General features: G+C 42.3%; 1 protein-coding gene and 1 long non-coding RNA gene across 4 annotated transcripts in view; both read right to left on the bottom strand.

The window, feature by feature from the left end:
- The window catches only part of PTPRG (protein tyrosine phosphatase receptor type G), a 777,462-nt gene that overhangs the window by 712,902 nt on the left and 50,509 nt on the right, over window positions 1-14,051 (bottom strand). The window lies entirely within an intron of this gene.
- LOC141585379 (uncharacterized) overlaps window positions 1-14,051 on the bottom strand; it is an 89,907-nt gene that overhangs the window by 26,273 nt on the left and 49,583 nt on the right. The window contains exon 1 of the long non-coding RNA XR_012518804.1: window positions 679-14,051. This exon is cut by the window's right edge and continues 49,583 nt beyond it. This is a non-coding gene — a long non-coding RNA (uncharacterized LOC141585379). The remainder of the gene's footprint in view (window positions 1-678) is intronic.

The raw sequence follows: 14,051 nt of genomic DNA, 5'->3' as shown, positions 1-14,051 counted from the left end.
ACCACATTGAGATACCATCTGACGCCACTTAGAATGGTGATCATTAAAAAATCTGGAGACAATAGATGCTGGAGAGGATGTGGAGAAATAGGAACACTTTTACACTGTTGGCGGGAGTGTAAATTAGTGCAACCATTATGGAAGACGGTGTGGCGATTCCTCAAGGACATAGAAATAGGAATTCCATTTGACCCAGCAATTCCATTACTGGGTATACATCCAAAGGATTATAAATTGTTCTATTATAAGGACACAGGCACATGTATGTTCACTGCAGCACTGTTTACAATAGCAAAGCCTTGGAACCAACCCAAATGACCATCGATGATAGACCGGACAGGGAAAATGTGGCACATATACACCACGGAATACTACGCAGCCATAAAAAATGATGAGTTTGTGTCCTTTGTAGGGACACGGATGAATCTGGAAACCATCATTCTCAGCAAATTGACACAAGAACAGGAAACCAAACACCTGTTTGGTTTCACTCATAGGCGGGTGTTGAACAATGAGAACATGTGGACACAGGGAGCGGAGCATCACACACTGAGGTCTGTAGGCGGGGCTAGGGGAGGGAGAGTGGGAGGTATGGAGTTGGGGAGAAATAACATGGGGAGAAAGGCCAGATATAGGTGAGGGGGATGGAGGCAGCAAACCACAATGCCATGCATGTACCTACGCCACAATCCTGCATATTCTTTACATGTACCCCAGAACCTAAAATGCAATCCAAATATATATATATATATATAAATAAAATAAAGAAAAAATAAAAATAAGAAAACAAAACATGGTAAGACCAATTTCTTCCACCACCAATTTGCCAGTAGCTCCCACCGTCCTGGTTCCTGCCCCTTCCAAGGTTTAGTATCTCATGATTATTTCACCCTGAGCAAAAAATCTTCTCATACCCTTCCAAATCCAAATGTTGGCTCATGCCAGCCATAATCCATTCTATTGCTGACAATCAAGGAGACCCTGTTGTGTCAGCTCGATGTGCCCGTGAGGTATTTCCCTGACATTAAGGTTCACAGTGGAATACCGGCCTCTCCATCAGCTGCAGGAGGTGATGCCTGAAATTCTAGAACAGGAAAAACCGGACATTAGTACTTTTACTAAAAGCAGCAAAATACTACTATGCCTTTTTTATACTGAGGGCGCAAATGTACCTTCTTAAAGACAACTAGGGAGAAAAGAAGTGACTGTGGTACTTAATGTGATTCATTAAGAGGCAGTTACTAACTGGAAAAAGCCAGAATATATTTTACTTTACCTTTGCTTAGTAATTTACACAATTTATACATTTTTCCTACTAAAATAAGACTATTACCGAAGGCACAGGGCCAGAAAACAAATTCCAAAAGACATGAAAAGTTTTACCTTGTTCAGTTTAGGATTTGCAATTATTTGTATAATAAATCAGAAAAAAAAAAAAAAAAACACTTTTCATGCAAGAGGAAAGTAATTTACAAGATTCCTAAGTCCCTGTTATTTAGTAAAATTAGATCTTTACCTGCAGTGTCTGAAATTCCGACAACATAATCTTTCAAATCAAAATGGGTGGCAGGTCCTAAAATACATACTGCAATCTGTCACTTAAAAATAATAGCAAAAAAAAAAAATTATCATCCAAAGTGACTGACAACGGAAAACTACAGAAATGTACCAACTTCTGTTAGGCACTAATTACAAATAGCAAACTCTCCTTCCTGAAATCCTTCCAGCTCCTCCTTCTTTACCTTCTGTAATTTCAAAGCAAGTCTTCTGATTCAACCAAAAGCTAAGGTTTGAGGAACTTAAACACAAAACTGTCTTTTTACCTGACAGCTAAAAATTAGTTCTTTGATTACCTGTTGAGCAAAGTTGGGGGTGGGGGAGGCAAAAAAAGTCAACCACAAAATAAAGTGAAGATGTGGTTTCTACCCTGTAGAAAGTTAACTTACTGGGGAAAAGGAAAGTGAAAGAACACTTAAGTGAATGATGGATGCCCAGCAAATACTGTACCATCTGTCATTTTGGTATCTAAGATGCTCTCAAGTTGAATGAAGACTCAAGAAATACTTTCAAGACTTCAAGAAGGACCGGCACTGCAGAGAAAATAAAAAATAATCACCCCAAAATTACATGGGCATTTACACAGTGCCAGACCCTGTGCTGGCTACTTTCCGTGTAGCCTACTTAATTCTACAGAAAACCATACACATTAGCAACTATCTCCACCTCACAGACAAGAAAACAGAAAATCAGAGGAACTTACCAGCTTGCCCACCAATCACCTAACCAGCAGAGTTCGGATGAAAGGATGTATCTATTGATTCATTCATTCACTCATCCAAATACTAACTTCAAATCTCATACTGTTAGCCCACAAATTCCAACTGACCTGAGGATAACTATATTTGGAAAATGCTGTGTCTCAATCTCCCCTGGCATGAAGAAGGGAAGAAGTCAAACCGTGAAGGAGTTAAGGAAGACAGAGAGAGAAGGAGGGAGGAAGGGGGAAAGAACGAAATTGCTGAGATGAATCAGAAAGTAAACTTCTAAGGCCCAGCATCCAGGTAAAATATAAGAGATGAGCTTTAGCTGACTTAATCTATTTCAAGCCTACGCCCCACACCTGGGGAGAAGAACCGCTGCTGAAATGTTTCGTATTAATCCAGTTTCATCTACAGCTCATACCACATAATCAGTAAAGGTTCAAGGTTAAGTCACTTATTTTAGCAAGATCCCTACAGGATAGAAGGAAGGACAGCCCAACATTCTCCAGTGCCAGCCTGGTCACCTAAGGCAAGATTCATGCCAGTCATTTCCAGCATTGAGTATCCAGGGATGCATAAGACAATTCAAAGGGGATGTGAGAAAAAATATTTAACCTTCTATCTTCAGAATAGTTTGGACCTCATGTTTTACATTTTTAAGGTTTTGTAATGTATATAAAATTTTAGTATAAGAACATGACAGATAAAATATATATATATATATGCTGGGGGCATGGGTCCAAATTTTTTTTACTGATAAGACAATGGGATCAAAAAAGATCATTGATCCACACTATACTTACGAAAAGAGTAACCGTAAGGCCGGGCTCAGTGGCTCATGCCTGTAATCTCAACACTTTGGAAGGCTCAGGTGGGAGGAACACCTGAGGTCAGGAGTTCAAGACCTACCTGGCCAACATGGTGAAACCGGGTCGCTAGTAAAAATGCAAAAATTGGCTGGGCGTGGTGGCATGCACCTGTAATCCCAGCTACTCAGGAGGCTGAGGCAGGAGGACTGCTTGAACCCGGCAGGTGGAGGTTGCAGTGAGCTGAGATCAAACCACTACACTCCAGCCTGGGTGACAAGAGCATTAACTCCATCTCACACACACATAGACACACAAAATAAGAGTAACTGTTAACTTCAAGCATCTTCAATTGACAAACCAAATGACGTTACTTTGGAACTACTCCATTCACTGGTTGGAAAAAAAAAAAAACCTTCAAGTTTCATTTCAGTCTCTCCTTGAAAGGTATTTGATTCCTTGTGGATTCTGGGTGCAAATAATGGCTGACCACTACAAATCTGTGAGGCCACCTCATTACGAGTTCATATGGCAACCAAATCCCATTTTCCCTCTGCAAATTCAATTCACATCAATAGCCCTATATATCACTGGCTACTGCTGTTGGCTGCCTGATTTTGAAACATAAAATTTTTTTTGAAAGATTACTGCCAACACATAATAGGCAAACCGCAATTTCAATTCCCTACGCATGTGCTTCAAGGAGGGCGATATACAAGCTACAAAATGTAAATGAAGCCTGTTGTTATCAGCTGTTTAGAGGCCCCATGACATCTTCCTCTCTTATTTGTCCAGGAAAAAAAAAATCAAAAGTGCCACCATTCAAGAAAGTCTTTTTATTATTCTACTCAATACTAGCTCCCTGGTCTCTTAATTTTCTGAACTGTGTATACAAAATGCAACAAAATGAGGCAGTGGCAGCTCTACACAGCCAGTCTTCATTAGGCGGAGCTCAGCATGAAGGAGTAACACAACTGTGTGATGGTTTTTATTAAGATGCTTTCATCACCACCTGTTTCAGAATCCATCGCGTAGAAGAGCTAACATTTCAGGGGTGATGTTTACCCTACAAAAAAAAAACTAGACTTCCGCAGGCCAGGCGTGGTGGCTCACGCCTGTAATCCCACCACTTTGGGAGGCCGAGGTGGGCGGATCACAAGGTCAAGAGATCGAGACCATCCTTAGCCAACATGGTAAAAACCCCGTCTCTACTAAAATTAGGAGGGCATGGTGGCACGTGCCTGTAGTCCCAGCTACTCGGGAGGCTGAGGTAGGAGAATTGCTTGAACCCAGGAAGCAGAGGTTGCAGTGAGCCGAGATCACGCCACTGCACTCCGGCCTGGTACCTGGCGAGACAGTGAGACTCTGTCTCAAAACAAAACAAAACAAAACAGCTAGACTTCCTAGGGGGTCAAAGCAGTCCATTTCCCCAAAGCCCATAAACAAATCCACTGCCAGGCCTGTTGTAAACTTCTGGCTCTGTCCACAATACCATTTACCTGCTATACCACTAATTCACAGCTCATCTGCCTTGATTTCTTCCAGAAAACACCGTTTCCTATTAGTTCATGTTTAATTTAACAAACTCACCAGTGTTACAATGGGAAGATGAAATATAAGAAGTCCACGTTGAACCCAAGCCCATTTTTGCAGTGAGACAGAAGGAGGCACTACAGCTCACTGTTCAGTGCTGGGCTTCTCAAGGGCTGTGCTATTGACATTTTCAACTGGATAATTCTTTCCTGTAGTGGCTGTCCTGTGCACTGTCGGATGCTCAGCAGCATCCCTGGCCTCTACCATCATCCTCCTAGTCCGGACAATCGAAATGTTTCCAGACACTGCCAAATGTCCCCTTGGAAGAGAGCAAAGCTGTTAACCCCCCTCTGTTATAAACCACGGGTCTAGTGGGTGTACATACTCATCGACAGGCAGAAATTGTGTGTATATAGAATTTCATGTAGAAATTCATTACAAACCCAGACTATCATGCCTGTCCTTTTTGGAACACAGAACAAAGGTATGTTTGCCTACCAAATAGAATTAGGCTCTGTATGCTAAGGCACCTTTTTTTTTTTTTTTTTTCTTTTCTAGACAGGGTCTTACTGTTTTGCCCAGGCCAGAACGCAGTGGCGTCATCATGGTTCACTGTAGCCTTGATCTCCTGGGCTCCGGCAATCATCCCACCTGAGCCTCCCAAGTAGCTGGGACCACAGGTGCACACCAACACACCAGGGTAGTTTTCAACACTTTTTTTTTTTTTTTTTTTTTTTTTGGGTAAAGACAGGGTCTCCCTATGTTGCCCAGGCTGGGCTCAAATGATCCTCCTGCCTCAGCCTCCCAAAGTGCTGGATTACAGGCGTGAACCACCAAGCCCAGCCTAAGGTCCTAATTATGATCACTACAAGTCTGATGGTCAAAAGAACTCTTTATAATAAAAATGAATACCATCACTTTTTACTGCATTGACTCTCATCAACAGAAAGCTTCCAGAAAGTTCAGCTTTATGAGCCAAAATTTTTCATCTGATCAACTGTTTAAAAAGCCTAAAGAAAAATTTCTTCAGAGCCAACCCTCTTTAACAGAAGACGGATGTGCTGTGACATTTAGTTTCAAGGAAATAAAGAGGTGATCGTTTTTTTCCCTCAACAACCACTGCTGAACTTCTGCAAACCAATACTAAAAAAGACAATTTTTATTTAACAGTTAAAGAAACCAGCTTCCAAAAGCTCAATTGCCATCTGCAATTATAATCAGGCCCAATTTAGAATACCCCACCATGCTTTAGTTTTAATTAAAAATGGCACATCCTTGCAAGGGAATGCAATGTGAATTCACAATTCAAATGTTAGCAGGACACACATACAGGCACACACACCCCCCCTCGCATGCTGGAGTCTAGGCTTGTGAGACTTAACTAATTTACCAGTTTCTTAATGGATATAACTTCAGTATAAACTTTAACTTTTTATATTTTAAATTAGAAAGGCATGTTAAGACAATTTGCCAGAAATACAAATGGATTTTTTTAAGCCTGCCATCTTTCACATAGCACATGGCTGATCCTGTATTCCAGCCACTATTATCTTTACTCTGCATAAAAAGCACACGGCTGCAGTGTAATATTTCCACTGATGCAAGAATAGTTCTTCTACCACACTAAATAATAAGATTTCCCAAGTACCACTTGGCATCTTTGTAAACTTAATAATTCCCTGCACATTTATAATCTAGCAAAATTTTTAATTTCAATTTTTTTAAATGGTCTCCAGCATTATCAGACGTTTTCTTACAGGACATTAAGGCAGATATTATCTGAAAAACACAATGCAAGCTCTCACTGTCAATCAATGTCATTTGCCACTTAAAATATGACACAACAAAGAAGCCAGAGAATGCAAGCCCTAAGAACAACACAGGCATAAAGAGACTTTTCATACGTATCTACTGTGTGAGGGGACTCCTTGTAAAAATCCAACTTCTTCCAAAATTCTTGAGTGTTAGATTCAGGTTCCCTTACTAGAGCTGAGCCTCTGGCAAGGAAGGCAAGAGGCGGGTGGAAAGCTATAAACAATAAGCTTGCCTCCCTGGTAAGCCTGTAAAATTAAGCCTCTCTCAGTTGGACAATTAGTTCTATATAGCTAATCAGGAAGAAAGAAATGAAGGCCATCTGGTTCTTGGAAGTTCTGTATCTGATTAACACTAGCTTCTTGAAAGTATATTTCCTACATACGAGGAGGCAAGAGAGAGCAAAAAGAAAGGAACACCCTTGTAAATGGCCTGTTATACCCTGAGCAACCCACATGCAGCACAAGTCTGACTATGTTACCCAGAAGCAACAGAAGCGCCATTAAATGCCGACACACCCTGGGTTGGACAGACCTCATTTAGATCCTACTACTTACTAACGAGTTACCCTTTGGTAGAAAAGCTGACCTCTATAGTAGACTGGGTAATTGGCCCTGTCTGTATCTGGGTTCTTCCACTGGAAACTCTGCAGTTCCTCCCACACTGTAATTCTGTGTCCCTTGACTTGGAGCTTGACCATGTGACCTGTTTCAGTTGGCAGCTTAACTTCAAGAGTAAAATCTTTTATAACACTGTCCCTCAAATACCAAGGGCAGGGACGCAGCCAGCCTCGGACACAAACCGGGATCAGGCACACAATCCTTTCATGAAAACTCTGGCAGTCCTCTTTATCCTGTCTATCTACTGGATTCCCCTCTCACTGAGTTTTCTCTTATCTTCCGGCATCCATGGTGGAAAGTCAACTACCAGCAACAGCCTTTCTTTTCCTAGGTTCAACAGAGCAGTACCCCTGCAGCAGCACTGCCTCAATCCCAAGGTGGGTGTGGAGGTGGGGTGGGGCAGAGTCCTCAGGGTTACCACATCAAGTTGCCTACTAACACAAAGGTGTCTGGTCAATTAAGAGAATGAATCTAGCCAACACACCCTGCTTGCCAAGCCAAGTTTTTGTTTTTTGTGTTTTTTTTGAGACGGAGTCTCACTCTGTTGCCAGACTGGAGTGCAGTGGCACAATCTCAGCTCACTGCAACCTCCGCCTCCCGTGTTCAAGCAATTCTCCTGCCTCAGCTTCCCCAGTAGCTGATATTACAGGTGCCCGCCAACATGCCTGACTAATTTTTTCTATTTTTAGTACAGGTCAGGTTTCGCCATGTTGTCCAGGCTGGTCTCAAACTCCTGACCTTGTGATCCTCCCATCTCTGCTTCCCAAAGTGTTGGGATTACAGGCATGAGCCACCATGCCCAGCCAAGTACTTTTCTCTGGGGCTGCCCTCCACGAGGAGGAAGACATGGCTTATTTGGAAGAAGAGTACCATCCATCCAGAAGGAGTAACCAAGTGGGACGAGGAAGGTGTCTGTACGTGATGGGAGAAACGCTTGGCGTAGAAGTTGGCGTCAGAGAGAGCTGAGAAGAGTGTCTACGTGGAAGAGTATCACAACACGCGGTGGGACTGACTGAGTAAACAAACTCAACACAGTCGGAGCCCAGTTTCACCCTGTCACAGGAGTTAAGAACCCATGAAAGAGAAAACTAAAATGAAGCAAGTGGTGTCCAACTTGTGAATTTTAACACATGAAAACACATAAATAAATACAGATGTACATGTGTGTGTGTGTGGACATGCATATACACATTTAACTCATAGACTTGTCCACTAGAAGGATCTGGGGGCTGCAATACCCCAAGATACGCTCAGATGTTGGTTTCTAAATACCATTCTCAGCCAGGCGTGGTGGCTCGTGCCCATAATCCCAGCACTTTTGTAGGCCAAGGCGGGCTGATCACCTGAGGTCAGGAGTTCGAGACCAACCTGGCCAACATGGTGAAAGCCCATCTCTACTAAAAATAAAAAAATTAGCCAGGCGTGTTGGCACATGACTATAATTCCAGCTACTTGGGAGGCTGAGATGGGAGAGTCACTTGAACCAAAACGTGGAGACTGCAGTGAGCCGAGAACATGCCCCTGCACTCCAGCCTGGGGAACAGAGCGAGACTCCATCTCAAAAATATAAATAAATATCATTCTCCTCTAAAAGAAATCAGAAATCCTTGGCACCTCAGCTGCTTGGCCAAATCCAGAGCCAGGGCCAGGGCCAGCAGAGTACAAGATGAACCTGGAACTTCTTGTTCTAGACAGTGAGGAATTACTCGAATAATGATGGGGACATGTCAAAAGGACACAGGAACCAGCTGGCAAGGACTCCCATTATCTAAATGTGGAGAGATCTGGGCATCAAAATCATGATGGTAACAGACTATAACCCAAATAAAATAATCCATCATCCAAACTGATGAAGACTTACGCATTATTTCAAATAGAGTAAGTTGAAAGTTTAAGGAAAGCAGTCTCAAAGTACCTGTTCAAAACACACTTATTACAAGGAGGAAAAAAAGAATAAGTTTAAATGGGGAAGCCTGGCAGATGCTGCCTTTATCAAGTGATCAAAGTTACCACCACTAGCAATGAGACAAATCAAAGTCACCTGATAGGATGCCCTGACAGGAACAGGGCACCGCTCCAGTGGTGTTTCTGTCCCAGTGCATAACCTGAACGTAATCACGAAGAAACCTTAGACAACCAAAACTGAGTGACAGTCTAAATAACTGGAGTGTTATCTTCACAAGTATCAAGGTCATAGAGGCCAAGGAAATTCTGAGAAACTGTTCCAGACCTGAAAGACCCTAATAACTGACACATGATTCTAAATGGTCCCTTCTGTCATTGGCACAATCAGGACATATTTGAATGGGGTCTTAGGGTTACGAAGTAGCGTGATGTCAAGTTAATTTGCCCACACTGATGGATGTATTGTGATACAAGACTGTTCTTGTTTGTAGGAAATACACATTCAAGTGTCCAGAGGAGACTGGGTACCAGGTTGGCAATGAATCCAAGCAGTTCAGCGAGGAAAATTTGTTTTCTGCTGTTGTTACATTTTTTCCATCTTTTTAAAACTATAGTGGAGTGCAAGGTGTGTCTGGAAGCCGTAGTTTCTTCTGGAAGCTGGGTGGGGACGTTTCACTCTGAAAGAAGCGGTAACTTATTCCAGAAGCTGGGAAGCTGAGTGTCACTCTGAAAGAAGACATTTGAGCTGAAAGGTACAAGAGAAGGCACTGCCGCATAAAAACCTACGGGGCTAATTTTTTAACAAAACAGTGCCACTATCTATACAGTGCTACTGAGCTCAAAGCAATGGTCTAAAATTCCTTCCATATTTTCATTCACTTATTCCTCAACACAAACCTAATTAGAATTATTAAGTATTATTAAAGTAGGCTGGGCACGGTGGCTCATGCCTGTAATCCCAGCACTGTGGGAGGCTGAGGTGGGTGGACTGCTTAAATCCAGGAGTTCAAGATCAGCCTGAGCAACATGGCAAAACCCCATCTCTACAAAAAAATACCAAAAAAATTAGCTGGGCATGGTGGTGCACACCTGTGGTCCCAGCTACTTGGGATGCTGAGGTGGGAGAATCACTTGAGCCTAGGAGGCGAGGCTGTAGTGAGACAAGATCACGCCATTGCACTCCAACCTGGGCAAGATGCTGTCTCAAAATAAAAGGGAGGGGAGGAGCATTATGAAAGTCAAGTAATTATTACACTCAAAGATGAGGAAACTGGAACAGAGAAAGGTTTCAGAAAGTCAGCCAAGGTCATAGTGTTGGTTAACAGCACAGCCAGGACTGGAATCGGCCAGTTTGACTCCAGAGTCTATAGTTAATTACTCTGCCATTGGAGCAACCCCAGCAACTAACAGAAGGATGGGGTGGGGATGGGGGCAAGATGGAGCCAGGCCTGTTGAACCATCCAGCCAGTAAGGCTGGAGCTAGCAAGTGAGTGAGGAACAGCAGGGGAAGAGGTGAGAGGCAGAGGCAGGCCGATGGGTGAGAGTTTGGATATTTTTCATGTGTACGAGGAAGATGTTTCTAAAGAGAGGAAGATCACTTAGAGGACTATCACCATATTTTAACCCAGGGAGAAAGGTAGCTCACCAAGTCAGGAGCAGTAAAGTTAGAGAACACTGATCAGGGAGATTCAGGATTTATTTGGGAGGTAAAGCCAACAGGATGTGGGGATCATTCTAGAAAACCATGCCCTAAGATCACTTATTAAGTAAAACTATATTCAACCTCTAAATTCCTTGGATTAGTCTCCTGACACAAGAGGTCACAGTATATTGCTCATGGTTTTGTGTTCTGCTCACCTCACAATTCTTTCAACAAAATACAAAAACACAACAGCGATAAACCACCCATGTACTCTTCTGTTAGGAGGGCTTCAATAACCCAATAATGGATCGTGGTTTTTGAGACTACACCGTCTTCAATTTCTGTAACCATTCCCCCCCATAATAAACAATGCCCAGTTCATTCTGATTTGAGAGCTTTCCTTCATACAAAAAGAATCTCTCTCACACAGATTAACGCATTTGTTTTCCCTGAATCTCATCAAAGATTGTACCTGGCACTGTAATTGGGTGGGTTTTAAATAGATAATTTAACCTTGAGAGAATGTTCATTTGACTCAACACATCCTTCCAATCTAAGAAACACACAAATTCCCTTTCACCCCAGCATGTCTTTAATTGTGACAGCAGAGCTAAGAAATTCATCTTCAAAGAGCTGACTGAGCCACAAGGGAATATTAATACCTAAATATTGAAGCAATCCTGATGCTTTGCTTAAAGGAAAGCTGGCTTTGCTAGATGAAAAGCTTCTAAAATGTCGCTGGTCTATGCCTTTAAAAAAAAATGACTTTAGCATATTTTCATCTCTCTGCATTAAGTCAGAAAGTAAAAGGCACAGTTTATTCCTCTCAAAAATAGAAAAAGCCCTTTGCTTTCTATTGCCAGCAAATGCATTTGCTAGGATGCTGCTAAGTTTTTGAGTGTCCTAGTCTAAAGGGTGTGATTTCCCTCGAATATGGAGAAATAAATGTTCTTTTGACTCTTTGACAGCCTAAGTGTAAGCCACTCTGCTGCGCTATTGGTGGCTTTATAGAAAGCATTTCCTACGGAAGGTGAGCAGACGGTAAGGAATGAAGGGAGAAATCGGGACAAAGCTGACCTGTCCTTTGCCATCCTCTGGTTCACAGTAAAGCCTTCTCTTCCAAATGATTACAAGCACAAAAAAAAAAAAAAAAAAAAAAAAAAAATTAATTCCAGGAACTACAGAATTCAGAACGAGTAATAAGATCCCATTCCCCTAAAGCTGATATCATCAAATTCTCTCACATGATTTACAACCTGGCAATCTATCTCTTTCCATTGATTATCCTGCTATTATGGGATGTAACTGCTCTCTGCCCATTCCAAGAACTCTAAAGTATTGCACTGAGAATACACTAATGCACCTTTAATGTAGGGAAGACAGGGGAAAAAAAAAACAGAGGAACAAAATAGGTTGGAGAATGCATAAAGCTGAAGATCCTTTCAAAAGCAATGGAGAAGTTAACAGCTTTTCAGGGAGGCAATCAGGCAATTTGTGCCCAGCGGCTACCCGGGCTCACAGCGTTAACATTTCTAGCTGGAAATAGGCCACATGCAGTACTGTCGAGAACCACTGGCACCTGAACTGGAGGCACGTATGCATCTCACTCTAGGCAAGGGCCATCCAAAGAAAGTTTCTCAACTGGATGAAACTGCAGAGTCACAACAAAGGTTACAGAAAGATGCTTCACATTCCAAGATGCTCACCAGACAAGCTCTCTAAATGAGAGCCTTCTCAACTGCACAGATAGTAACAGAGCTTATCAAAACCCTTAAAGCAGGGGTTAACAAACTCTGAACTGCTGCTTCTTTTTGTATGATCTTCATGTAAAGAATGAATTTTTTGCCAAGCACGGTGGCTCATGCCCGTAATCCCAGCACTCTGGGAGGTCGAGGTGGGCGGATCGCAAAGTCAGGAGTTCAAGACCAGCCTGGCCAACATAGTAACATCCCATCTCTGCTAAAAACAGAAATATTAGCCAGTGTGGTAGCACGTGCCTGTAGTCCCAGCTACTCAGGAGACTGAGGCAGGAGAATCGCCTGATCTCAGGAGGTGGAGGGTGCAGTAAGCCGAGACCACACCATTGCACTCTAGCCTCGGTGACATAGCAAGACTCTATCTCCAAAAAATATATATATATATATATATTTTTTTTTTTCTTAAATGGTTTTTTAAAAATCAAAAGAATATTTCCTGACATGTGAAAAGGACATAAAATTCAACTTCAGAGTCTATAAATAGTTTTATTGGAACACTGCCATGCCCATTCGTTGATACACGGTCTGTGGCTACTTCTGCACTACAATGTAGTATGTCCAACTGAGACATATGACCTGCAAAGCTGAAAATGTCTACTGGGCTCTTCACAGAAAGTGTTCGCCAACCCCTGCCTTAATTGACCCACACATTTGGTGAAAACAGCTCCAAATAAAATAAAGGCCCAGTAGAAAAATGTACTTACTAATGAAAGAAAAATCACTCTTTCCCTTCTACATAGGCTCTCTTCTCGGAAAAAGTCTACTAGAAAAATCAGTAAATACCACAGCATATATAAAGTCCCCCAAAAAGCTTTCAAGTTTTCTGAATTACCAGTCAAGATGGTAATTAACATTGAGTGGGGGAAAAAATGAAAATTAAAATGATGAGAAAGGCACTGTGCTTGTCACTTTGCACACGTTTCCATTTGATCTGCACAGCGAGGTTCTGAGGGATGGTTATCCACCTTTTTCCAGATAAGGAGACTGAGCCCAAAAAGAAGCTAAATAACAAACATCCTGATAAAGTCACAGCAGCATGGTGTCTTCAGAGCTCAAGCCTGCGTTTCCTTGGCTCTAAGTCCCATACTTTCAGCTATTACAGGACGATTAGAATCTCTGTTCAAAAACTTGCTTTTGCCATTCAGAAAAAGAATAGACCACGTGTGGTGGCTCACTCCTATAATCACAACACTTTGGGAGGCTGAGGTGGGAGGATCACTTGAGGTCAGGAGTTCAGGACCAGTCTGGCCAACATGGTGAAACCCTATCTCTTACAAAAATACAAAAAATTAACTGGGCGTAGTGGCGGGTGCCTGTAATCCCATCTATTCGGGAGGCTGAGACAGGAGAATCAATTGAACCCAGGAGGCGGAGGTTGCAGTGAGCTAAGATCGCACCACTGCACTCCAGCCCTGGTGAGAGTGAGACTCCGTCTCAAAAAAAAAGAGCTGGGTATGGTGACACACACCTATAGTCTCAGCTACTTGGGAGCCTGAGGCACAAGAATCACTTGAACCCGGGAGGCAGAGGCTGCAGTGAGCTGAGATTGCGCCTTTGTACTCCAGCCTGGGCAACACGAGACTCCATCTTAAAAAGAAAAAAAGAAAAAAAAAATGAGACTGCAATGAAAGAACAAATAATATTCAAGACAGTGAAATGAAAATACCTACCTGTGAAAGGAATGGTCATTTAAGAGAAATATTTGTCTTATTAAA

The sequence above is a fragment of the Saimiri boliviensis genome, chromosome 8 (genome assembly GCF_048565385.1).
Source record: "Saimiri boliviensis isolate mSaiBol1 chromosome 8, mSaiBol1.pri, whole genome shotgun sequence".
Taxonomy (NCBI): domain Eukaryota; kingdom Metazoa; phylum Chordata; class Mammalia; order Primates; family Cebidae; genus Saimiri; species Saimiri boliviensis.
The sequence above is the reverse complement of the archived record's forward strand: the minus strand, read 5'-3'. Positions and strand labels throughout refer to the sequence as shown.